Source organism: Falco peregrinus, chromosome 10 (genome assembly GCF_023634155.1).
Source record: "Falco peregrinus isolate bFalPer1 chromosome 10, bFalPer1.pri, whole genome shotgun sequence".
Taxonomy (NCBI): domain Eukaryota; kingdom Metazoa; phylum Chordata; class Aves; order Falconiformes; family Falconidae; genus Falco; species Falco peregrinus.
The window spans coordinates 35,793,568-35,818,708 of NC_073730.1; the positions used below are offsets into that span (position 1 = coordinate 35,793,568).

The window sequence follows — 25,141 nt, forward strand, 5'->3', positions numbered from 1 at the left end:
CCCTCGAGTTGTACAGTTCGATTCCGCATGTCAGTTTGGTGACCCAGGTGAGACCCTCTCTGTCCGGCTGTAGGACCTGCTGAGGACGGGACTCCTCTGGGTGCCCCCAGGGTTTCTCAGGAGGACTCCCCTACTCACCTAGATGACTGCGAGGACAGACAGGGACCATCGTCGGTGGACCAGGTATGTTGCAGTTGGGTTGGGGATACCTGTAAGTTGTGAGGAGACGTCCTACGTGAGGTAAAGAGCGCTGGTGCTTGCCCCTGGAGAGGCTGGGGGTGGGAATTCGGGTGCTCTCCTCGCTGCGGTAGCGGGAAGGGGCCTCTCGAGGGGTAACAGGTTTTCTCCCAAGTGGTGTGTTTTGGCCAATTTGGGTTCTCTTCAAGAATGTCTTTTGGCCATTTTGTCATCTGTTGTAAAATTCGGTACCGTGTATTAGTTGAGACCTCTTGTTGATATTTGACGTTCTGGGGTGGCATAACGGTGTTTGAGGTCGGAATGTCCATCATAAAATGGTATTGTTGCTATCTATCTGAGTAGCAGAGTGAGTGTGTAACGGGCCCTTTTGTGCAAGTGTTTTGTGCAACTGAGACGTAGCTCAGCTACAAAGCGAGTGCTGAAACCTGCAACTTGTGATAATTTGTATTATTTACTGTATTGCATAAAGGTGAAATGGGAGGTCAACAGAGTGGGGAAAGAGTGAACATGAGCCCTTTGGGTTGTATTTTGGCTCACTGGAAGAATACAGGAGGACCGCAGGGTGGGAGTGTGAGGGAAAGGGTTAAAGAAGTTTTAGTAGGTCTAATTGCTTAACGATTACCTAGATTGTTGTTGATAAATAATGCTTTGTTTTACTAACTATTGTGTAAATTAACTGAAGCAAGGAGTCTACAGCTCCTCCTGAAGGACAGTTTGTGATGAGAACTAGCTAAAACCAACTCTATAGTCTGGACAAAGACCAAGGAGCAACTGAGTCTGGCAAAGAGAGAAGGTTCAGAGTGAGGAAGACTACCAAGCCTTCATCCCCATGACCCCCATGACCAGCAAGAGGCACTACGCAAATGCGGTTGGGAGGGACATATGGAAATGACTTCTTGGAACTAATTTTAACTATTAGTAGCAGGGCTAGGTTATGAATATGTATAGGTATATTTGGAAATCTTATGTATATGCAACATTTGATTATATAAATTGAGACAAGTTGTTGCCCCTGGCGCACACGGCTTTGGTGGGACTACCCCTGGTGCTGCCCAGCGCTGAATAAACATACCTACTTTACAATCTGATAAAGATTGTGGAGTCTGATTCCACACGTCAAGCAAACATTGATAAAATATTATAACCAATGGTGGCCTTTATGTTTCTTAGAAGATCAGGAAACTGTAACACCTCGCTACAGTTAATGCTATTTTTAAGATGACAAGGGAAATGGGACGACGCATGCAGATTTGTTTTTCACATTGAGAAGCCATACAGAGTGTGGCAGAAGGAGCGTGGGATTAATATAGCACCACCTGATCCTTTGACTTTGGCTCTAGAAAAGGACAAGGAAAAACTGAGACCTAAACTAGAAAGATGCTCTTGTTGAAGTTTTTTGTGTAATACAGGATCGCTGTGTTTTGTAAAGACAGAGCCTCAGGCTGTGGCTCCTCCTGGGGTGAAGCGTATTGGGAGATAAAAACTTGCACTAATGTAGGACCTGAGGCGGGGGGAGTCAAGGACCCCAGGGAAGGGTTAAAGTCTTGGGGTGAGTTTGTACAAAGCCCCACACCCGCTGGGAGGTGCGGCTGAGCCAGGCTGGACGCGTGGCAGGCTGGTTGCTGGTTGCTGGCAAAGGCACCACAGGTAAGGACACAGACTTAAAGCAGCACAGAGCAGATCTGCGCTCAGGGTTCGAAAGGGTCAAAGCAGAGGTGCTGTTGCAGAGGCAGGCACTTGTGCCTGCTGCAGAGCAGGGAGCATCTCCTGCCCCGAATCCTTCCAGTGCGAGGAGGCGGGGGTCGCTGTTGCTGACACCAGAGCTGAAGGACCTGACAATGTCACCGCAAGGGCCGCAGCATTTGCAGCACGACAGGACCGGGAACTGGCCCCTTCAGGGCACGCAGTGGGGGCGGGGGGCGGGCGGGAATAAAGGCGAATCTGTGATGGGACATTTAGATGCTTGGAAGTCGGTTGTGAAAGACTATCAGGATGACCCAACAGGAGTAGAAAAAGGGTTGACTGTTACTGGGTAATCGCCACGTAGAGAAGCTGACAGAAGCAGCACGGCACAAGCACAGCAGGTCAGAGAAGAAAAGCTGAGTCGTGCTGTAGTCACAGCTACGGCGGCGGCTTCGGGAAAAGTGAAAACTGGCAGAGGGACTAAGGTGAGAAGACGAGGCAGAGGCAGAGGAGGGATGCCTGGCAGAGGTGAAAGAGCGAACCCTGCCCTGCGGGCCCAGATCAGTGGGCACATCGTAGGGAAGTGGGCACGGGCAGCCAGATTGCCCAAAGCTGAAGAACCATCAGGGGGTTCCAGTGACTGCATCAGAACCAGACTGAGAGGCCTGGGGAATCCACCCTAGCGGATCCACTGGTTAAATTAAAGCTGGGGACTAGAGAAAAAGGAGGTGGGATTTTTAGTGAATACAAAACCAACTTATTTGGTGTTAAACTTCAGCGAGAAAAGAATTTATTACAGTTGTGGGAGCTACTGGCCGCCAGGAAAAAGCATTGTGAAACCTCTGAAGTACAAATTAAGAAAAAAAAATCAGAATGCCATTTCACCAAAATCTTTAACCAGGTATATCCGGGAGTAAACTCCAGGCAAGGCGAAAAATGCTTTACCTGTTACAGCAGAAATGAAAAGGGGGGCCTGCCCAGTTCGGGTAAAACAGTATCCCTTGGTCAGCAGGGCTGTGGGGGATATTGGCACAAAAACTGAAATAAAACGCACTGTGTAGTGGTTCTACTACCAATGTAAATCTGTGTGTTTTGCCATGGCAGCGACTTGTTATGGGATGCGCAGATGAAACTCTGCATTGACAACAAAGTACAAGGAATAAGGTTGGTCAAGTGCCTCCTACCGTAGTCTAGGGCAAGACTGGGTTGGCCTCTGTGTTTGCCACCAAGAAGAATCTTGAATTCTGCTGTTGGCTGCAAGCCAGTAGGTGCCGAGTGGTGGGAACATGTGCCATGCCAGACCTTGATGTGAGGAATGGCCCCCGCTGTTGTAAGAGGGTCACCCAGGAAGGAAGAACGTCACAAGACCCATTGGGGCACTGACTCATAGTATAAATATTTAGACTGACAAAATTGTAGGGAGAACATGAATCAAATGGGGACAATTGGAGAAGAAAATTATCCAGGGCAACCGTGACAAACTGATTTCTCAGAACTCCCAAGAAAAGGGGGGTCTTGATACCTGCTGGTCATGACGGATGCCTTTTTAGGGTGGCCAGAAACACACCCTTGCTGAACCAATAAAGCCAAAGCAGTAACCAAAGCACTATTATAAGAAATAGTACCGTGATTTGGGGTTCCAGCAGTAATCTCATCAGACTGGGGGCATTAGCAAAAAAGGTTGCACTTGCTATCCAATACTCAGCAGTGGATACAATCTGTAGCCGCAGGAATGTTAAGGGAAGGTGTCCCCTACAAGAAATGGGTTTCTGCCTTGAACTAGCAAACATCTCTGTGCTTAAAGAGAAGCCTTTTTGCCTTGATGGAGATAATTTATTCTGTATTCTGTATTTATGCTGTATTCTGAATGTGGAAATTGGCTGGGACTAGGAGGCTGGCTTAAAGGCATTTTGCAAACAGGATTATTATTTTTGATCATTATTGTAATAATAGTTTTTTGATCAAAACCAGCCAAAATTATTTGTAAGCATTAGGCATATCTGAAGAGAATGCCTTTATTTGAATCAGCAGTTAAGGTGTAGTTTAGTCTGATGCTGTGGTTTTATCTGCTTCTGGTGAATTTTTGAAGTGATGAAATCAGAGATACTAAGAGTTATGAGGTAGTAAGGTAATAATCTAAGTAAGGGTGCTGTCTTTTATATCCACAAGTGCAATATGCTTTTATGTAGCAGAGAGAAACTTTGACAATAATGTTGCTTGAGCAAGATGTGCATGTGACAACTTGGGAAAAGGGATATCACAACTGGAGTGCAACAGTGTTTCTATGTCTGGCAGAGTGAAGTCTTTCAAGACCTGAGTTTAGACAGTCTAAAATAAATTGTCAGTATTCAAAAAACCCATCTTAAGCCTCTTTTGCTTACATAGTGTTATGGAAGTCAACTGCTATTGTAGATAATTAATGATTTTTTAATACATATTAACAAATACTACTATTTTAACTTGAGGCAGTTGAGTGAGAAATACTCACGTGTAGCATTTGAGGGAATGTCAGCATAAATCACACTTACAGTAAGACTGCATTTTTAATTACTGTACTCATTAAGATTCAATGATGCCATAAGGCTAAGGCCTTATATCACAGATTGGTTCTGAACTAAAAGGTGTGTGCACATGTAGTTACGCACATTTGTGTTATTTTCCTTAATTGGCTACAAAATAATATAATTAGGTTGGGGACTAGATCTTGGGAATTTACCTATTATACTTCTGTTTGTTAAGGAACGTGCATAACACAGCACCCATGTAGGCTTGGCTTGTGGCATAGTTGTCAAATTTAGCATAGACATTCAGACAGATAAGCAACGTACTCTTCTTGTGTGTATCACCTACAAGCCATTATGGCATAGTGTGTAAATCTGTATGTAACTATTGAAAAATCCACTTATGAATGTATATAGCTTAGAACTAATTTTTTCCCTTTGTTAATTCTTTGATATCAATGAGGAATTCTTCAGAAAATGTATGGATTGGTTGGTTGCATAAGGGCAGTTGTTATTTGGACAGACAATTGTTAATGGTCAGGGATTTTCCACTAAAATATTTGCAAATATTCCTAGTCAAACATCAGTTTGGTTTCTTTTTGGGTTTTGAGCTTGCATTAGTCCATGTTCAGAACTTTAAAATTACCTTTGAATTTTTTAAACTTTTTATATCACTGGAACAGAAAGAGCATCTAAATTAAAGCTTCAAGCTAACTTTATTTTTCAAGTATTTCAGGAATTATACTTCTGAACTGAGATTTTATAAGTTGGCTGTGTATTTTCCTGTGTTAAAATGCTGTTATTGAAAATGGTCAACCAAGCCTATGTCGCCCAAAATAAAAACGGGGGAATTGTGGATAACTGGCTAGCTGAAAAGGGTCACATAGACATAGTCCAGCTGGCTGAACAAAAATGCGCATCGCTCTCAGCTTATCTGAAGTAAAGCAAAATACACTGTCTTTGGCTGTCCTTGTTACACAGTAACAGGAAGATTTGGGTGGGAAAAGAATGTTGCAGGTGGGAACAGAAAACTACAGAAGAGAAACAAGGGGCGGGCTTGGTATTTAGGCAACTAACCAATAATGAGCTTAACTTTTGTAATATGTATGAGCTAATTATAAGAAGGCATAAAAGGTGACTGTAAGGCACAATAAACGAAGTCTGCTGATCACTCATATTGAGTGACTGTGTCTTCCCTCCGTCGCAACAGGAAGGAACATCAGGAATACTATCTCAAGAAATAAGGGAAATAATAGGCAAAACCAGCCTCACCACTCAGTTTGAAAAACATCACCAGGCTTGGTGACAACTAGTAAACTTCACCTACAACCCACAACAGGAGCAAACTGAAGCATATGTGCTCCCAATTAGTGCAGCAAAAGAACAGGCAATCTTTCCCGTTGCGACACTAGGAGCCATACACCAGAAAGTCACTGTCAGACCCCTAGGCCATAATGTTTGGGCAAGTTATGGTCAGACCAAAGGCAAGTGGCAGTCAATGAACATGGAATGAACATGTTCCCCAGGGAACAACTGGGATACATCTGTGAAAACGCAGTAATAAGAGAATGAAGATCTGTGTTTAGATATCAAAAAGGCTATGCGTGCTTTTGAAATGTTTCCACATATTAAAGCCCAGCCACAAATATTTTATGTAGGAAATGGATGCACATGTGTTACAACTTCTTCTGGTAACAAGAGTATTGATAATTGTCATGAAATGGCAAATGGTACTAAATTTTGTATGTATAATTTTACTAGAATTGTAGGCTGTGACTTTGGTTATGTTGTTCCTGTAACTACCAGACAGTTAATTGGAACTGATTATACCCTGTATCATGATATACCTAAATTAAAAATAGGCATGAACATTAGCCTCTTCAAAGCAATGCTTAGACACCCCAACATAGAAAGACTGGTCCAAGAAATAAACAGAACGGCCCAACACATGCTTCAACAGGAGAAACGTGACTCTGAAAATATAAAATCCATCTTTAGCCGATGCAGAACAAGTTGGAGAACATCACTGGTGGGACACCTTTGCAGGCCATTCCCCCAAAGCAACACAAGTATTCTACTATTTAATACATCCCATGTCAAGTCATGTTGGAAGGAATGATCCTGTTATCTCTCTTAAACGTCTGTCTGTGGTATAAACTAAGTATCATAGTCAGAAGAACACAAATAATGTGATCAATGATGCATGTCTACCAAAACCCTTTGTCTTCAGAACTTGACAAAAGACTTCCCAAGTCCTAAGAAAAAGGGGGAATGAAACAGAGCAAGGTCTTGAAAGATTATTCGGGATGAGTTTGGTACCATGCTCTGGGGGATGCTCTGTTTATGTTGAGATATAACAGAGACGGCACGGCCTGTTCTGTTCTGCTGATGCTACTGAAGTAAGAGACAGGAGAAATGTACTCTGAGCAATCTAGCAGTCATAAATAAAGATAAGGTGGGCATTTGAAGGAGATGAGAAGGCCATGAGTCAGGAGGCTTTGCAAGCTCCAGCCAAAGAACGGAACGACCACCCAAAAGTCTCCCCAAAAGACAATTCTAGAAGACTCCACTTCAAGCTCCACCTAAACCCCATCTATTATGAATATGATGATTAGATGTCAAAATCAAATGAATATGTATGTAAAGATGTTGTAACCTCTCGTGAAAACTGTATAAATTACCTGACTTTTCACTGAAAACTTTGGGGCTAGTTTGTCTGGTGCGAACTGGCTAGCTCCCCAGCATTGCACGAAATAAATACCTTTGCTGCTTAAAGACAAAATTCATCTCTGAGCAGTTACTCTGTGCCGTTTTGGCATCACCCTCCCAGAGAACTGCAGAGCTGTGGACTTTCAGAAACACCGGGGCACAACGCTTGGCCAGCCTGAAATGTTCAGGAGGCTCTCAGCAGTAGAAACCGTTCTGACTTTACAGCAAGGCTGACCACACTTGCGAGTTTTCTTTTGCATGCTCACACCTGCAAGCCAAACCAGAACAGCTGCACACACAGCAGAGCAATTGCTCAGCACATCTACACCAACAGAGCTCTCCTAAAGCACACCTGGAGCCACTCATACCCCAAGTCAACATCTACAGCGGAACCTGGCCACAAGCTTTGACACAATGTCATTTTGGGGTCAAACTGATGCACACCAAAAAATTAGTAAAACACACCTCCTTCTCTGCCACGTCAGGTATCGTGCTCCTTCAGTTGAGCTGTAACTGTTACATTATTTCCCAAATGCAAAGCCAAACAGAGAAAATATAACCAAGCATGCTCCTTAAAAAGCACAGGCAACTGTTCATTGTGTGTGACCAAGGGATGATGTGACCACGGCCCTTCAAACTTGCGGGATGCCTAGGCGGGACTAAACAGTGCTTGCAAACAAAGAACATGCCTGCTCGTTAAGACAGGCTGGTCAAGTTTACCACCAAAACTCTACATCACCATTTGCCAACCCTGTCCAGCTTTGGGTCGCCAGAGCCACACTCAGTTCACTTGAAAGCATCTCCTAGTAGCAGTATCAAGCTCAGAACTGTACCTCCCAGATGCCTACGTGGAAGAAAACTCAAACTGTGCCCCCTTCTCCTTAAGCTGGGTTACAGCTTGTGACAGGAATTTCATCCCATTGCTTGGAAAAGCTCCAAGGCTGCAGCTGAAGGGAACTGGAGTTCCCTGCGTCCCAGAGTAATTCTAGAGCTAAAGTGGTGACAGACATCAGCTCTAGATCAGACGATACATGCCAGCACTCACCACTGACCCAGGGTGGCAACCTCCTTCTGTCCTACCCAAAGGTTTCAAACCCAACACACTGTCTTCCTACGGCAGGAAGCTTTTAATTTTTTACTTTTTAATTTTTTACAAATTTATAATTCGTAACACCGTTAACGCATTCCTTGAGACGGGACTACAGATACATTATGCAGACCACCAACCTGCCGTTTGGAAGCACTGGAGCCTTATGGTGAGAAATTTTTTCTACAACAGAGCGAGCAATGGTGAATAAATAAGACTGAGACAGGGTCCTTTTCCTCGAGGGAAAAGCACGCAACACATCAGCGATTGTTGAACAGACGGGCAGAATTCTCAGAAAAAGCAACCCCTAACTCTTAACAAGAAAAAGAAGGTCATTCCTCTTAATAAAAGCACAGCTGTGCTGAAACAAGTCAACACAATGTACTCACCTGTCCTCCTCCCAGATGAAGGCGTATAAGCAACATGTTTCTCTGGAAATGACACGCTTAGGGCATCAGGTTTTCTTACCCCATCCTTTCATGGCATCACCTTTAAAAAACACCAAGAAAAGGTCAGTTGTGGTGTTGGCTTGGGAGATTCCCATGCCTGGGGGGAGTCAGGAATTCCACAGTAGTAAGTGCCTCTTTGGACACAGACTTTCCTGAGGTGCTCCCCGCCTCCAGACAACTCCCTGGACCCCGAGTGGCACGTACAGGTGCAAGGAGGAAAAGAACGTCAGGGAACAGACCAGAGGCGTTAGGGAAAGGCGGGGGGGGGGGGGGGGGGGGGGGGGGGGGGGGGGCGGGGCGGGGGAAGAGAAGAAGAAAACCTAAAAAGAGACGGGGATACAGATGAGGACAGAGATGTAAAGGGAAAACCAGCCCTGGGCTGCAGGACAGAGATGTAAAGGGAAAACCAGCCCTGGGCTGCAGGACAGAGGCAGAGGATGAAGAAAAGGGGAGAATGAGAGGGAGTGGGACACAAGCAGAGAGAGTAAAAGAGAAGGGAGCAGCAGAATGAGAGAGAAAGACAGAAGGGAAGAGGGAGCAGGACAGAAGAATAGGATGGAGAGCTACAGGGAATCAAAACACGATGGGTTTGTATGGCAAGGTTTGGGGAGGAGGAGGAAAAGGAGGAGAAAGAAGAAGAAACAACTGTGTGATCAACTGACCGCAGCTGCCGTTCCCCATCCCCCTGCGGGGAGGAGACAGGGAAATCGGCAGTAAAGTTAAGCCCCGTAGAAATGGGGGCTGGAGGGAAGGTGTTCTGAAGATTTGCTTTTCCGGCACGTTCTCCTGCTCTGACTTGACTGCTAATCAATCGCGCTGATTTCCCCAGGTTCAGTCTGTTTCGCCCACGGAGGTAATGGCGGAGTGACCTCCCCATCCTTGTGCCCACTCGTGAGCTTTTTGTTATATTCTGTCCCCCCTGTCCAGCAGAGGAGGGGGACCGGTAAGAGCAGCTTCGGTCCAGCCCGGGTCACCCCCACACAAAATCACAGCGGCACAGGGAAGGGGAGGGGGGGGCAGAGGAGGGGCAGGGGGCGCCTGGGGCACACAAGAGGGGAGACAGGGTCCCACGGACCAGGACTCACCACAGCTCTCGCTTTGGTACCGCTGCGAAAATGTGCCAGTTCAGACGCGCCTTTCCCCCTCTCCCCTCCCTCCCTCCCTCCCTCCCTCCCGCAGAACGCCGGCCGCTCGGCTCCCCCACCCCCGGTAACCCCCGGGTGTCTCACAGCTCTTCCTCGCAAGACGCGGCCTCCCGGACACGGCGCGTCGCTCCCTCGCGCACCGGGGGCCGCCCCAGGCTGTGGGTGACACACGGACCCCGCGGGTGACACACGGACCCCGCTGTGCACGCTGGCACCCGGCTGCTGCGGGGCTGGTCCCCCCCCACGGCAGGGCCAGGCCCTCTGTGCCCGCAGCAGGAGGCAGCTGCTGCCCGCCTGCCCTCGGGTTCCTTCTCCTTCGCCTCGCCCCGGCCGGCCCGGCTCCTGCCCACACCGGGCCGTGCCCCCGCTCCCCTCCCGCACCCGCGCCGCGGGGGGCGAGGCCGGGCAGGGACAACCCCCGCCAGCCCGAGGCGGCGCGGCCCCCGGCAGAGGGACAGAAGCGCAGGGGGCCGTGACCGGCGCCGCTCGGCCCCGCCCGGAGCCGCTCCTGCCGCAGGCCCTTCCCGAGCGGCAGCGGGGGGCCGGCTGGCCGCCGCCACGGCAGCGCCGGGGGCACCCGGGGCTGGGGCCCGGCTGCGGGGGAGATGCTGCAGCGGGGGCAGCGGCGCGGGGGCGAGCGGGGGCCGCGGCAGGCTCGGGGGTCTGGCGAGCTGGGGAGGCGCCGGCGCCCGGGGGGCGGCCTCCTGCTTCCCCGCCTCCCCCCCTCAGCCCCCGGACCCCTCCGGGGCTCCCGCACCCGGCTCGCGGGCGGCTGGAGTCCCCCGTGCCGCCCCCCGAGGCGGCCGGCGGGCAGGAGACACCCCCACGCCCCCCGCAGGGTCCGCTCGCCTCCCCTGAGCCCCCGCCTCCCCCGCCGGGCTCGCCCCCCGCAGCAAAGCGCCCCCCCGCGCCGCGCCGGCAGCCCGGGCCCCGCCGCTCCGGCCCGCAGCGCCGCCAGCCCCCGGCACGGCCCGGGCAGCGCGGCCGCAGCCCAGTGCCGGCAGCCGGCACCGCCCGGCGCTCCCGGCACAGCGCGGCCGCCCCCCGGCAGCGCAGCCCCCGGCCCCCCCGCGCAGCCCCCGCGCCCCCCAGCGCGGCTCCGGCACCGCTCCCCCGCCCCGGCCCGGGCCCCCGCCGCCCCCCCGGCGCTCTCCCCCGCGCCCGCCGCTCGCCGCCCCGGCCCCCGCTCACCTGCCCCGGCGCGGCCGCGGCCCGGCGGCGCTCAGCGGCCGCTCCGCTCCCCGCCCCGGCCCCGCCGCCGGCAGCCGCCCCGCTACAGGGAGGGGCCGCCGCCGCCGGCCCCGCTGCCCGCCCCCGGGGTCCCCCCGCCCCGGCCCTCAGCCGGAGCCCCGCGGGGAAAGGGGCCCTGGCCCGACCCCTCCCCCGGGCTCCTCGCAGCCCCTCGCCCGGCGCCGGGGGGGTTACTCGGGGCACGGGGAGCGAGCCCCGGGAGCGAGCCCCGGGAGCGAGCCCGCTGCGGGGTTGGGGGCCCCCGCGCCCCCCCTGCCCCGGGACGCCTCGGCCGGCGTTCCCCGAGCCGCGCTCGCCGTTCCGGGGGGCTCTGCGACGCTCCCCTCCGTGCCCGCGCCGGGACGGGCTCCCCAGGGCACGGACGCCCCCGGCATGTGGGCACATGAAGGAGACCCCCAGCGGGGTGCGGAGGCGCTGGGGCGGGTGCGGGGCAGGGGGCAGCTGAGCTGAAGGGGGAGCCGGGAGCCAGGTGAACTCCTGAAATCCCCGTGGGGCCGCGGGACAAGGTAGCACCGTCATCGCAATCCAGGCTCACCGACCCCAAAAGGGGCGTCCTAATACCTGCTGGTCATGCAGGAGGTATTGAGGATGCCTTTTCAGGGTGGCCCGAAGCACGCCCTTGCCGAACCAACAAAGCTAAAGAAGTAACCAAAGTACTATTACAAGAAAGAGTACAGAGATTTGGGGTTCCAGCAGTAATCTCATCCGATTGGGGGCCACACTTCATTGAAAAAGTCATTCTGCAAGTTATTAAATTTTTAGGAATAGACTGGCAGTTACACACCCCATATAATCCACAAGCAAGTGGTCAAGTGGAAAATGAACCACCTAATTAAGCCGCAAATTGTAAAACCTGGACAGGAGGCTGGTTTATCTTGACCTCAGTCATTGCCTCTGACGCGCCTGAGAATTAGAACCAAGCCCAGAGCTAAAGAAGGGCTAAGTTCTTTTGAGATATTGTATAGGAGACCTTATAGTATACAAACAGGAGCAGAGCGTCAGCCCGAGTTGAGAATGAAGTACTTACTGATTATGGAAGAAGCATGCAGAAACAGCTTCGAGACGTAGTTTTAGGAACTGGAGCTCCAGGTCTTGATGGACCTGTGCATAACATGGAGCCAGGAGATTATGTATGTGTCAGACCTCTTTCAGGTTCACCTCTGGAACAGAAGTGGGAAGGTCCTTTCCAAATACTGCTTACATCCCATACTGCAGTCAGAGTTAAGGAACAAGCATCCTGGATCCGCCACACCAGAGCGAAGGCAGCCCCTAAGTCACAATGGAAATCAACACCTACCAGACCTCTGCGGCTTCGGATCCAACAAAAAGACCATTGATTGTTTGTATATTAACAATGTTCTGTACAATAGGAACTCATTCTTGGGACCAGAATCTGTTTGTACAATTAACCCATAATGTAACGAATGCTTTGAATCTGGCAGATTGCTGGGTATGTTCAGCATTTTCCAGAGGTAGTAGAGAATTTCCATTATATGGTGTAATGGTATCACAGGCAAATTGGAGCTGGCCATTTAATCATAAAGGATTTGGTTGTTACAAATCTCCAGATAGTACGGCAGGACCCTGATATGAAGTACAGAAATCAGGAAATTCTACAATAATTAGAGGGAATGATGGGAATGAATGCTCCACTGACAGGATGGCTCAGTTTAAACTATACTGCTCTGAATTGGAGTGTATGTGGCCCGCCAATTCTAACACCAACTAATACAAAAGGAAAATATAGTATTACCCCGAAATGTGGGAAAGTGCATCTAGATATGCTCGCTAATCAGACCTATAGCTGCTTACAGCAAGGATTATGGTGGTTATGTGGAGATGGCAGGGCCAGGAAAAGACTACCTAACTGACGGCAAGGTGAATCTGGGGTAGGATACCAGTTCCCCAAGGCAGGATATTTAATCATTCGCATCCTCCACCGGGTGTTTTGAGATCCCCATGGAAATTGGTTAAATGAGGAACTAATAACCCCCTGATGACCCAAAAGCCCCTCAGCATTCCATAGTTTTGCGAGACGGCATCTTCCTTCATTAGGGGTGAGTTAGAAAAAGCAATAATAAATATTTCTGCCACAATAGAACAAATGGAAAAACTCACCATGGACGCTGTACAGGGAGTCCAACAAAGTTTCTTCATTAAGAAATGTAGTACTTCAAAACTGAACGGGTCTGAACAGACTTTTAGCAAAAGAAAGAGGATTGTGTATGGTTATTAATCAAACTTGCTGTGTCTATGTTAACCAAGAAAAACGTATTGAAACGGATTTGCAACAAATTTGGATAATCCCCAAAATACTACATCAAGTATCCCTAGATGACACTTCCTTTGGATTTTCTGACCTCTGGGAAAAGTTTACTTCTTGCCTACCTCATTTTATGTGGCTGAAGCAGCCCTTTGTTGTAGTTATCATAATTATTGTATTAGAATTATTGATTTGTATTACGTTACGATGCTTTCTGTGCATGTGAAAAAAAAATAACAATAGCAGTTATGAAGAATGGAAGAAACAAGGGCTAAGACAAAGGCTAGAAGATGGGAAATATTTTACCAGAATCCATACTGGGGGAAGGGGTGCATCTCAGAGGCAGAGGGGCTCTAATCGCCCCGTTTGCAGTGAGGAAGTAGCTTGTGCAAGTGAGTCCACATCACAGAGCAAAATCCTGCCACAGGACCTGGGCTACCCAGGAGCACACAGCTAAAATGTACGGAGAGTGGGATACTGCACTGCCTGGTCCTACTCCCACCTCACACAGTGCCCGCCTCAGGAGCCCTCAGTGGGGAATTCCCCTGTTTTCTCGCAATACCCAGTATCCCCATCATCACCTCCACTCCAGCCAGTTCACACCCCCATGCCCCTTCGATGGGTGTGCAATTGCATCCACAGCCCAGCAGCAGCACAGTGAAGCGGTGCAGTACCCAGGTGGGTGGATGCCCCCTCCGTGGGGCAGATCCGTCACACAGCTACAGCACGAGGTAGAGCACAGCACTCCCCACTGTGCCCGGTGAACAGGCATGTCAGTACTCATTTCTGAATTTGCTGATCTTTTTAATGCATTCTGTAGCCCAAGGCTTTATTTATCACCCATGCTATCCTCTGCACTGACAGCAGTGCTGATCTTCCTCGCAGGCTGTTGTTTTCTCATCTCACCCCTGACATCAGAGTGCATCAGAAGTAACAATTTTTTTCCTCTGTGGCCTCTTAATGTGAGGGCAGTTCCCTGGCATCCCTGTCTAACAGCTAGGCACTGAGGCACAGGGCAATTACAAACATCCCTTAGATCCTGGGCCAGGTGAGCCGTGGGTTTTGCTGGCAGACCCGAAGTGCACGGTGCAGTGAGTATCTGGCTCTGCAGCCACAGCAGCGGAGCGCTGAGCACCAAGAGGTGCTGTGCCAGTGGAAAATGAGGGACGCACCCTGGCACGGCGGTGGAGAGACTGGATGAAATGATCTTCCTGTAGGCCCTGTGTAGCCTCCGCCAATAACATTACTCAGAGTGATTTAAAGAGTCAGTCACCAATATTCGAGTGAGCGGAGGAGGTTATCTTTATTTGCCAGCGCTGGGTGCATGGGGGATCCCTCCACCAAAGTCATGCACACCGAGGGGATTTTTCAGTCCCCTCTTTATACAAGCAACTCAGACCTATTCATTAACTTTCCAGGAAATCGTTTACATATTCATTACAATGCCAGGAACTCATTTACACATCTCACTAAACTAGTGACCATGATTTAAGTCCTTGTCTTTGCCACCTTTCATAAACAGCAGGAACTTAGGACCAGATGGCCTTTTTAAAGATGACAGATCCAAGGACTTCGCAATTAGTACATCCCTCATGTTAGCAATAAGGGTCCTTGCATGTTTCCCAGCTTTTAGATAAACATAAGTACATCATCCTATAGATAAGTGGTGCATCATTCATCATTCAGCACGTCGTTGTCAATGCAGTTTCATCTGCGCATCCCGTAACAAGTCTGTGTCGTGGTAAGACACACAGATTTACATTGGTAGTAGAACTACTACACAGTGCGTTTTATTTCAGTTTTTATGCCAATATCCCCCACAGCCCTGCTGACCAAGGGATATTGTTTTACCTGAACTAGGCAGGCCTCCTGCTTATCATTTTTACTGTAACAGGTAAAGCATTTTTTGCCTTACCTGGAATTTACTCCCGGATATACCTGGTTAAAGATTTCTTTTACTTCAGGGATAAAGATAAGCTCAAGATTTCAATTAATTGATTATTTTTAAATTTTGGGTTCATTTCTCCTTCTTTAAACATCTAGATGTTCTAATAAATCTCATCCCAACAAAGATTTTGGTGAATTTGGCATTCTTACTTGTTTTCTTAGTTTGTACTTTAAAGGTTTCAGGATGTTTTCCTGGTGGCCAGCAGCTCCCACAACTGTAACAAATTCTGTTCACTGAAGTTTAACACCAAGTAAGTTGGTTTTGTATTCACTAAAAATTCCACCTCATTTTTCCTAGTCCCTAGTTCACCAGAACCCCTTGCTGGTTCTTTAGCTTAGGGCAATCTCGCTTCCAGTGTCCACTTTCCCTACAATATGCACAGTGATCCGATCCCATAGGAGAGGGATTCACTTTTCACTTCTGCCTGACATTCCTCCTGTCTCTGCCTCATCTCCTCTACCAGTTCAGCACGACCCAGCTCTTCTCTTACCTTCTGTACAGGTTCCCTGTTCCTTCTATCAACTTTTCTACATCACAATTACCTAATAACAATCAACTCGAACCTTTATCTAGTCCTATTAGATCATCCTGATAAGTCTTTCCCAACCAACTTTCAAACATCTAAATTTCCCCATCAAAGACTCACCTTTATTCTCCTCAGACCCACCGCCTGCCCTAGAGGGGCCGTTACCGGTCCCGTTGTACTGCAAATGCTGCAGCAATTGGGGTGACATTGTCAGGTCCTTCTGCTCAATCGTCAGCAACAGCAACCCCCTCCTCCTCACCATCAGAAGGATTCGGGGCAGGAGATGCTCTTCCTGCTCTGCAGGTTACACAGGCCTGCCTCTGCAACAGCACTTCTGTTTTAACTCTTTCTTACCCTGAATGCAAATCTGCTACTTGTTGCTCTGTGTTCTTACATATCACGCCTTCGCAGGCAAACAGCAAACACCCTGCCATGCGTCCAGCATGCACCTTCGAGGGGGTATGGGGGTTTGTACAAACTCACCCCAATACTTCAACACTTTCACAGGGTCTTTGACTCTCCACACCCCGCTTTAGGTCTTACATACGTTAGTGCAAGTTTTTATCTTACAACGTGCTTCATTCTGGTTGCTCCACAGAAGGAACCACAACCTCAGCTCTTCTCTCTCTTCCCACCCCCCCCACCCCCCCAAAAAAAAAAATCAACAAGAATATCTTTCTAGTTTAGGTCTCAGTTTTTCCCTTATCCTTTTCTAGAGCCATAATCAAAGATCAGGTGGTGTTAATTCCACTTTTGTTCTCTATGAAGAAACAGCATAAGGTGTAAAATTGTGTTGTAATATAAGACTTCCTTCGAGTGGCTATCTTTCACCATCACCTAATGTATACAAAGGCCACCAATTCTGACAATATTTTAAATATGTCTTTTTGTTCAAATTTCCACTGGGAATTCTGCCAAATTCTTTCCAATGCTTCAAAATACATCCCAGGGGTGTTTTGGTATTTATTTCTTGGCTCGGTCTGCCCCCCATCGTCCTAATAAGTCTGGCATTTTTCTACAATGTGTTAGTTATTACTGGAGGTACCATACTTATCTCAGAACACACACCACAGTTCCAGACCTCTATTTAGCCTTATTTCTTGGTCTCATTATTTTTCTTATTATTATTATTATTATTGGGGTTTTTTTGCAAGGAGATAATATATCTTAGACACTTGCAACCTCTTGCTCGAGTATACAGACAGCACCTACGACACTAAGGGCAGAGGCTAGTTCGTGCTTTTTCCAATGATGTTAGTTCTAATGTTTTGTCCACAGTCTCCCGCTATAATGTCTAATTATGCATTCCAACACTTCATAAACTGATTTTGCAATCGCTCCGTCCGTCTCTGGCCGGCCCCTCGCGGGGAACACAGACACACAGATCGGGACTCCCCAGTCGCTTTGCAGTGACACCGCGTCTCTCACACACGCCACACTCTCTGGGCAGCCCTCAGTCACACAGGCAGTATGTTACACGGTACCGTGCACTTACATACAACTCTAGGAATGCTGACAGTTTACGTTATCACACAAAGTATGCATTTCAATGAACAATTGCCAAAAAACAGATTCTCATTTTTTTCTGGCCTTAAGCAGAGTGTTAAGTTTTCAGCTATTTGCCTAGAATTACCAGAATATTTTTTTTTAACATACATTTCATAACTCCAATTTTGAACATGTAACAAGACAATACATAGAACAAACAAGACACAGAGCACTATTTCAGTTGTTATATTCTAGGAATTCCTCAAATCTTAAGACAACCTAAAGGAAGTTTTTAGCTTCCCAAATCTTAAGATAATCAAATAGGGCTATTACCCTTTTCAGAAGGCGTCCCTTCTTCTCAACCCTGCAAGACGGCGCCCTGTCTTTTGTCTTATGGGGTAAAAACAAATCTTAAGACAATCAAATATTCAAAACAAAGAATAAATATAAATACCTTTTATGTTGTGCAGAAGTCCTTGTCCACCTGTGTGAGAAGCCGAGAGGCAGGGGAGTCTTGCCGACAGAAGATGCAGTCGGGGGCCCTGAGGGTCCCCAGGCCCCTGGATTCCAGCACTGGTGGAGAGCTCTCCTGGCTGGCTCGCAAAATCGATGCCAAAACAGCACAGAGTAACTGCTCAGAGACAAATTTTGTCTTTAAGCAGCAACTCCCACCATATACTCACTAATTCTTTACACTATATGCGCTTTAAAACATATAGAGGTTTACACTCACCCCTCGGATGTTCAAGACAATAACCACATGTCAACATTCATAATATACCTAATACAGAAATGTTCTCACATTTCCAGCATAAAATGAGTATAACAAATATTATTAGTAACCCTATAATTATTAATCCTATATACACAGATTGACTTCAAATCATCAAACGTGTCAGTCTTCCAACCAAAACAGAATTAGAGTTCCGATATTGCCTCAATATCAGAACAAATACCAGAACAGAATCAGAGTTCCGATATTACCTTAATACCGGAACAAATACCAGAACAGAATCAGATGTATACCTGCGGTGCTAGCTACCCGGCATACGCCATCCTGCATAAGCATGCAATGATCTTATGTCTTACGGACAGCTTTACAGATGGACCAGTCCCAGAACAGAAATATCCAAAACAGTACTGTTCAAAATATAATATTAATATAATATTTACAATTAATATAATATTTGAATAAAGATAGTACCTTTGCTCCGCAAGATGGAGTCCTTGTCTGCTCCTGCGGTGATCCAGATGAGACGAGGAGCCCCTCCGGGAAAATCCCCGGGGGTACCCTAGGGAGTCCCCGCTCGCTCTCAATGGGTCCCGCAGCCGAGCAGAGGAGGTCCCACCTGGGTCGCCAAATTGATTTAAAGAATCAGCCACCAATATTCGAGTGAGCGGAGGAGGTTATCTTTATTTGCCAGCGCTGGGTGCATGGGGGATCCCTCCACCAAAGTCATGCACACCGAGGGGATTTTTCAGTCCCCTCTTTATACAAGCAACTCAGACCTATTCATTAACTTTCCAGGAAATCGTTTACATATTCATTACAATGCCAGGAACTCATTTACACATCTCACTAAACTAGTGACCATGATTTAAGTCCTTGTCTTTGCCACCTTTCATAAACAACAGGAACTTAGGACCAGATAGCCTTTTTAAAGATGACAGATCCAAGGACTTCGCAATTAGTACATCCCTCATGTTAGCAATAAGGGTCCTTGCATGTTTCCCAGCTTTTAGATAAACATAAGTACATCATCCTATAGATAAGCAGTACATCATTCATCATTCAAGAGCATGAGGAGGGGAAAGATATTCAGCTGCTTTAAGGTTTCTATTCTACAGCACCTTATCTTCTCACTGCCTGTCATCTAGCACCCACAGCAAATAAGCAGGGCACCCGCAGAAGGCACCTTCCTTCAGTTTACAAACCCTGACCCACTCCTTGGGCAGATCGAGCATGAATCAGTGTCCCTGAGTCCCAGAGCAGCTGCATTATAGAGCCTTCACTGCAATGCTTGCAAGGAAAGGAGCACCCCTCAATTCCTACTGCACTGTTTTACCATAACTAGTTGTCCCCAGCACCAAATCTTGTGCGTTTCTACTTGAAATGCAGTTTAGAAAGCCCTAAATGATGACAAAGTTTCTTTCTAATTTTTTGCTCCCAAGTAAACAAAGTGTTTTGTTTGTCTTGCAATAAAATGTTTTTGATTCATATCCCAAAACTGTCAGGACTTGGTGAATCCAACATGGATTTCTTCCAGGATACAGAATGAAAAGATTGAGTTGTTCTCACTGCTCTGGTCTCCAGGAGGAGCAAAGAAAAGACCGAACTTGCTCCATACAGGAAATCGGGCCCATTGATGGTAATAATGATGAGGAAGAAGTGGAGCGGCACTTTCCTAACAGCTATTCTTGGGCTAAATTCTAATATATTTTGCAAATGCTGGGAAAGTAGTACCCCTGAAAGCCAGAAGGTCAGTCTTTCTGATGAGTGCTGGCTTCTTACCACTGTGCCACCACCAGGCACAAACAATACATATATTTCTCCTAAACTAACTCTCAGAGGCAGCTGTGGAAATAAACCATTGTCAGCCCAGCCTGAGAAGAGCACTTGAAATGTTATCCCAAATTACTGTTTTGGAGGCAATGGTGGGAAGCCCAAGTGACTTGGAACTAGTGCAACCAGTTCTGCCTCTTACACAAGAGGTCATTAGCATTTGAACAAGGTAGTGACATGACACTTCACAGGCAGAAACCTTGCTTTGAAGAATACACAAAAGCACACACATATCTCAGTTATTTGAATGGGGGAAAAGGTTTCTCTTGTCCATCCCAGATTTTCCAGGACACCGCTATGTTGTTTACTTGTCTGGAAGATGTACCTTGTATACCCACCCAAAAGTAACTCACACTCTGGTGTGGAGACAAACACACACACGGGTTACTGGTGACAGGTCTTTCCCAGTGTTGGTAGACACAAACTGTTGGGATGCTGTCAGGTACTGCAGTGCTGTCCCTGCTTGCCACAGCTGAGAGACGGGATGCAGCTTGATGCAAGCAGACGTCACTTTAATTAGCCGAATATCATGATTATATACACACAAGCAATTGTTACATCTAATTCTGATCGGTTCAAAAACTTGCTTATTCAATAACTATGTGGCAACTCCTGCGAGGATCTCACACTAGCTATTTAGCAATTCAGCAATAAAGACAACGTCTGCAGCTCTTGCACCACGTCTTTGAGCAAGCTGACAAACTGACCGCCTTATTCCTTGTATAGTCTCAACTTGATGATTAGTCCCTGTTTCTATACCCTTCAGAAATTTCTCATGTCCCTTTCACCAGGGCTTGTGACCCACAAGCTCGAGCACATTCCTTTCAACTAACTGATTGTTATTTGTGGTCCTGCTTCCCAGGCCCCCTCCTGCACCTGCTCTCGTCCAGCACATCTGTGTGGTTCCCCCATTCCCAGCTGATCTGCTTGCGCCCACATGCCAGGACCTGTCCAGAGCAGTTTTTCCCCTGTGATGGAAAGTGCAGCACAAGGCTGTGCCGCAAGTCTGGAAACCCCTCCGTGCCCCAGCAGAGTACGGGACAGACTACCACAGCACAGCGCCTTCCCTTACCTCCTCCCACCCTTGGGGTCTGCAGCTCAGAAACGATCCCTTCCCCTCACGTGCCCTGCAGCTCTGGAGTCCTCATTTGAAATTTCAGGGGCAGAACTTATGAGCGGGGCTCCAACAGTCCAGCTGCCTGGGCATGCTGGACTGGCAGAAAGGCATCAGTCCAGTTTCCAGGGCCTTGGTGCAGTTTGGTGCCTCACAGCACAAGGGTTGTATCGACATGATGAACATCCGACGTTAGGGGCAAACTCCATCTGCTCCCCTTCAGGAGAAGTTTAAAGTGGTTCCCAAAGTCAATAGGAGTCATGTGTGCATATCTGAGGGTCTTCACTAATCCATCTGCTAATTAAATAATAATTAAAAGCCATGCTGTCCACATGCACTGCAATCATTACTTTTCATAATTAGCTAAACGTGTAAGTCAGAACCACTGCTTCAATTTTTTTTTTGTCCGCTGCCTCAGCCATCGCTTGCTTTGACTGCCTAGGCTCTTCACCAAGGCAGAAAATTGGTTTAGCTGCATTTAATGGGTCTGTGCTAAGTACCACTACATGCTGTGAACTCCTTGATGCCTATTTAATGACTCTTGCCTATTACAACTGAGAAAAAGAGATGATTTCATGATGACGTTCAGCAGTGGTCTGGAGCAGCAATTGAACAAATCCAACGAAACCCAAAGAAAATGGTCATGCCGCCTTAAGGTTGCTACAGCAGGTGCTTACAATTAGAAAGCACTCAAAGAAACCCTGAGTGTGGGCCAACACTGTTTACTACGTATTGACACGCTCTTTCTTCAGCTAAACACGTCTGTTGGACCACTTGCATTGGTGCTTTCCCCAGCTTTGGAGAGAGAACAGAAACGGTGTGAGCAAGACAAGAGAGCCACGGGCACAGGGAGGCTCCCACCTGTGTGCAAAACACTGGCCCTTGGGTTGCTTTTAAGACTCAGCCCAGTCCTCACTGCCTGGAGCACATTTTCTAACAGAATTCAACTCCAGTTCAGATAAAAGCCTATGTTTTGGGCATTATTTTGATGTGGTGTAAGGAGAGAGAGACACACAGAGTAAAATTAGGCTATGGCTGGTTATCAGCCCAAGGAGGCTCCCTAGCACCAAAGTAGGGTTGGGTCCTCTGCTAAGCAGAGCAGAACTGCCAGTTGGACAACTCAAGCTCAAACTTCTCTGGAATAAGGCCCCACCTTTTTCCTGAATGAGTATTATTCCCTTGCCAAACTGCAGTTCTACTCAGACCTCAACATTCTGCCTGCAGGCTTCTCGGGAACAAACATAAGTATTACTTTTATAATGGGGAAAGTTTCTTTTTTCATGCTGCCCTAACTCAAAGCCAGCCAATGCAATTTTGCTCAAGCTTTCAAACAATTATGCCATCCCAGAAAATGTCTACAGATTGTATTTTTGAATGACTCCAAAACTTGGAAGCCTGTGTCTACGTTGCAGGAGAACAGACTGCCCAGTTACACGATTGCTTGAATACTCCCAGATCATCCCATCACATGTAGGCTCTCAACTTCAGCATTGAATTTAAAAGTGCAGCAGCTTTAGGCATCCCTGGAGGCCACAGTACAGGCAAGTACCTCAAGCAGAAATTCAGATCTTTGGTGCTGAAAACGGTCTCCTGGAAGTGCTCACCTGCCTCCATTCCCTAAAGATGGAGCCTAAAGCAACCATACTCCTAATGTAGGTACCACACCTAAGTGACTAATGGGTAACTGCTGGGCTCACGCTGACTGTGCAGCTCACCACCCGGGGAAGCCGGGGGTCTCTTTGCCTGGGAGGGGTCCGTGTTACATGGCTCCCAGCAGCGAGCGGCAAGATACAGGTGTCTGGCACTGCACTGAATGATGATGTGCACATATATATATCTCCAGGGCGACCAGGCAAGCCCAGAAGAAACTGACACTCAGGCTGAACACAGGTAAACGAGCCCAGCAGTGGATCTGGAAAAAATCTACACCTAATCCTGCCCAAGCCTGAAGGTGCTTAAATTCCAGAAGTATATTCTTTTTCACCTGCAAGAGCCCCGGGCATTCAGAGGAGTATCACTGCAAACCCCCAGCCGGCCTGATGGTGCAGGGGAGCTGGAAACACGAGGCACAGCTACGCCCGGCAGGACTTGGAGAGGACTCTGTTAAATAAAGTTCCCTGAGGTGTTCAGTTCAGTAGGCATTCTCAGGACAGATCTAACATGCGCCAACTGGATGAGAGTCATCTGAAAGCTCAGCTGCAGCAGCCGTTCTCACTGAAAACGTATCCAGAGGAGACACAGGAGGTATGCCCAAGCTTCCAGAATTCCTTCAGCAAGTTGTGAATGAGGCATGAGATGAAAAATCTCTCCCCAGTGGACAACACACAGACAAAGCTCAGCATACACTGCCCTTCCCTTTTTTGTTTCGCTCTGCTTTAATCAAGGACACTCCGCAGTCAGCTCGAATGAAAAAAAAAAAAACAAAAGGAAAAAAAAAAAAGCCCTTTACAAATGCCCATCAAGCCCAAAAGTGTCAAGACTATAGAAAAATGGATGGGGAAAACCCCTTGAGAAGGTATTTAAAATACTCAGTACGTATTAAAAATTTCCCTTTTTTTAAGTTCACTGAAGCTCCCCCTAGCAAGATCAGCTCCTGCTTAGGGAAAAGTGTGAACTGTGGTTATTTGTTCAAAGGTAACTTTTCCCACTAATATAAAAAAGAATAACTGAACCAAGTATTTCAGAAGTTGTAAAGACTGTTTGAATCTGTGCTTTGGGTTTTGTTGGTTTCTTTCATCCTAGTTAACACTGAAAGTTTACTCTTACCTCTTCCAGAAGTAGCCAAACAGGCAATCAGGGATATTCTCCAGACCTTGGGTCCTACTGCTGGTGACTGTCTGCCTGTTTTACAAAGTACTTGGAACACCAGGTTAACCCGGGATGGTACAAAATACATGGGCATCAGGTGAACCAGGTCTGGACCTCAGAGCCCAGCCAGATTTCCCAGATCAGTAAATGGCTTTTGAAACAAGCACTACCTACTTCAGGGTTGTCTTAAAATTTGCTCATTTTGTCTCAGGTTTAGTGAATAAATAAGCTTCTCTAATTAGTGGCAACATTTCCTTTAATGTTCTCTATACCTGCTGAATGTAATCTAAATGCTGAGATAATGTTATTCTAACGTCTTCAGGAACTGGCACCTCTGTAACAGGGACACTGACTGATCTGTGGTGAACAGCAGGAGTAGGTAAGCACTGTGAGAAAGCAAATCTCTTCCTTCATCCAACACCTTTGGTTGACTAAATGCATGGATTGTTTTTGCATTTGGTCACAAGTATCAAGATCTCAGCTATACTTTCCATTCCAGCTGTAGCAGTCAGGGACTTGTACTTCTAAGTTTGTGCATCTGCTTTACTCCTAAAAACATCCTGAAACCCCTCCATGAGAAATACTTCAGTCACAATTCTTCCTCTTCCAAGTTCCTGAACCCTGATTTTCAAATACATGGCATCAAATTACGATTCCCTCATCATAATAACTGTTGCAAAGAAATTACATGCTTTTCTCCCAAGAGCAAAGTTTCAACAACTGTGGAATAAATCTGGGCAAGTGGCTGGTGTAAAGGCAAAGTATCTTTCCAATGGTAGAAAATACTCATCGCACCTACCTGCCTGAAAAAGTGCTGTGTTGTTATAGCAAAGGCATCAAAGCCACAGCTGGCCCTTTTAAGGTCACCTTGAATATTGCTTAATTGCTGGGACTGCTCATCACACTCTTCCTTCAGTCTCTGAATGAACTGCTTTTCAGCATCTCGACTCTCTCCCGGTTTGGGGGAGAATCCCCTCTTTGGGGTGGTTGGCCTTTGCTTGGGATGTCCTACAAAGGAGAGAAGAAAAGACCATCAGGGTCCCTTTATATGTATGGATATGACCTTCCTGTGTTTTTAAGGCCCTTGGGACTCAGCCCTATAAAAGAAAAAAAGGTCTGTAGCATTCACACAGATCTGTAATGACTTTCAAAAAAAGCAAGAGCACAGCGCAATATGTTTCTGTAGGGGCCAAAGCTCAAACCTTCGTAACAGTCATCTCACCGCAGGCTCTGAGCCTGAAGGTCTGCTATGAGCCGGGGAGAGCTCTCCTAAGAACGTCTTACTGAGAACTGAGGTTGTTAGAGGAAGGTTCCCTCTCACCTATGTTAGACATCGACAACAACAGAGGTCTGCATCTTGATGCGTGATGCTGGACTCCCTTGGATAACAGTGAGAGAAATGGGCACG

At 47.5% G+C, this 25,141-nt stretch overlaps 1 long non-coding RNA gene and 1 other non-coding gene across 2 annotated transcripts; both read right to left on the minus strand.

The window, feature by feature from the left end:
- Positions 1 to 3: 3 nt before the first annotated feature.
- LOC129785243 (uncharacterized) lies at positions 4 to 10,356 on the minus strand. Its single transcript, XR_008749017.1, has 3 exons — positions 9,857 to 10,356; positions 8,568 to 8,667; positions 4 to 209 (listed from the first exon to the last, which is right to left on the minus strand). It is a non-coding gene; the product is annotated as an uncharacterized LOC129785243 (long non-coding RNA).
- LOC129785290 (small nucleolar RNA SNORD45) lies at positions 8,060 to 8,144 on the minus strand. Its single transcript, XR_008749098.1, has one exon. It is a non-coding gene; the product is annotated as a small nucleolar RNA SNORD45 (small nucleolar RNA).
- Positions 10,357 to 25,141: the final 14,785 nt, after the last annotated feature.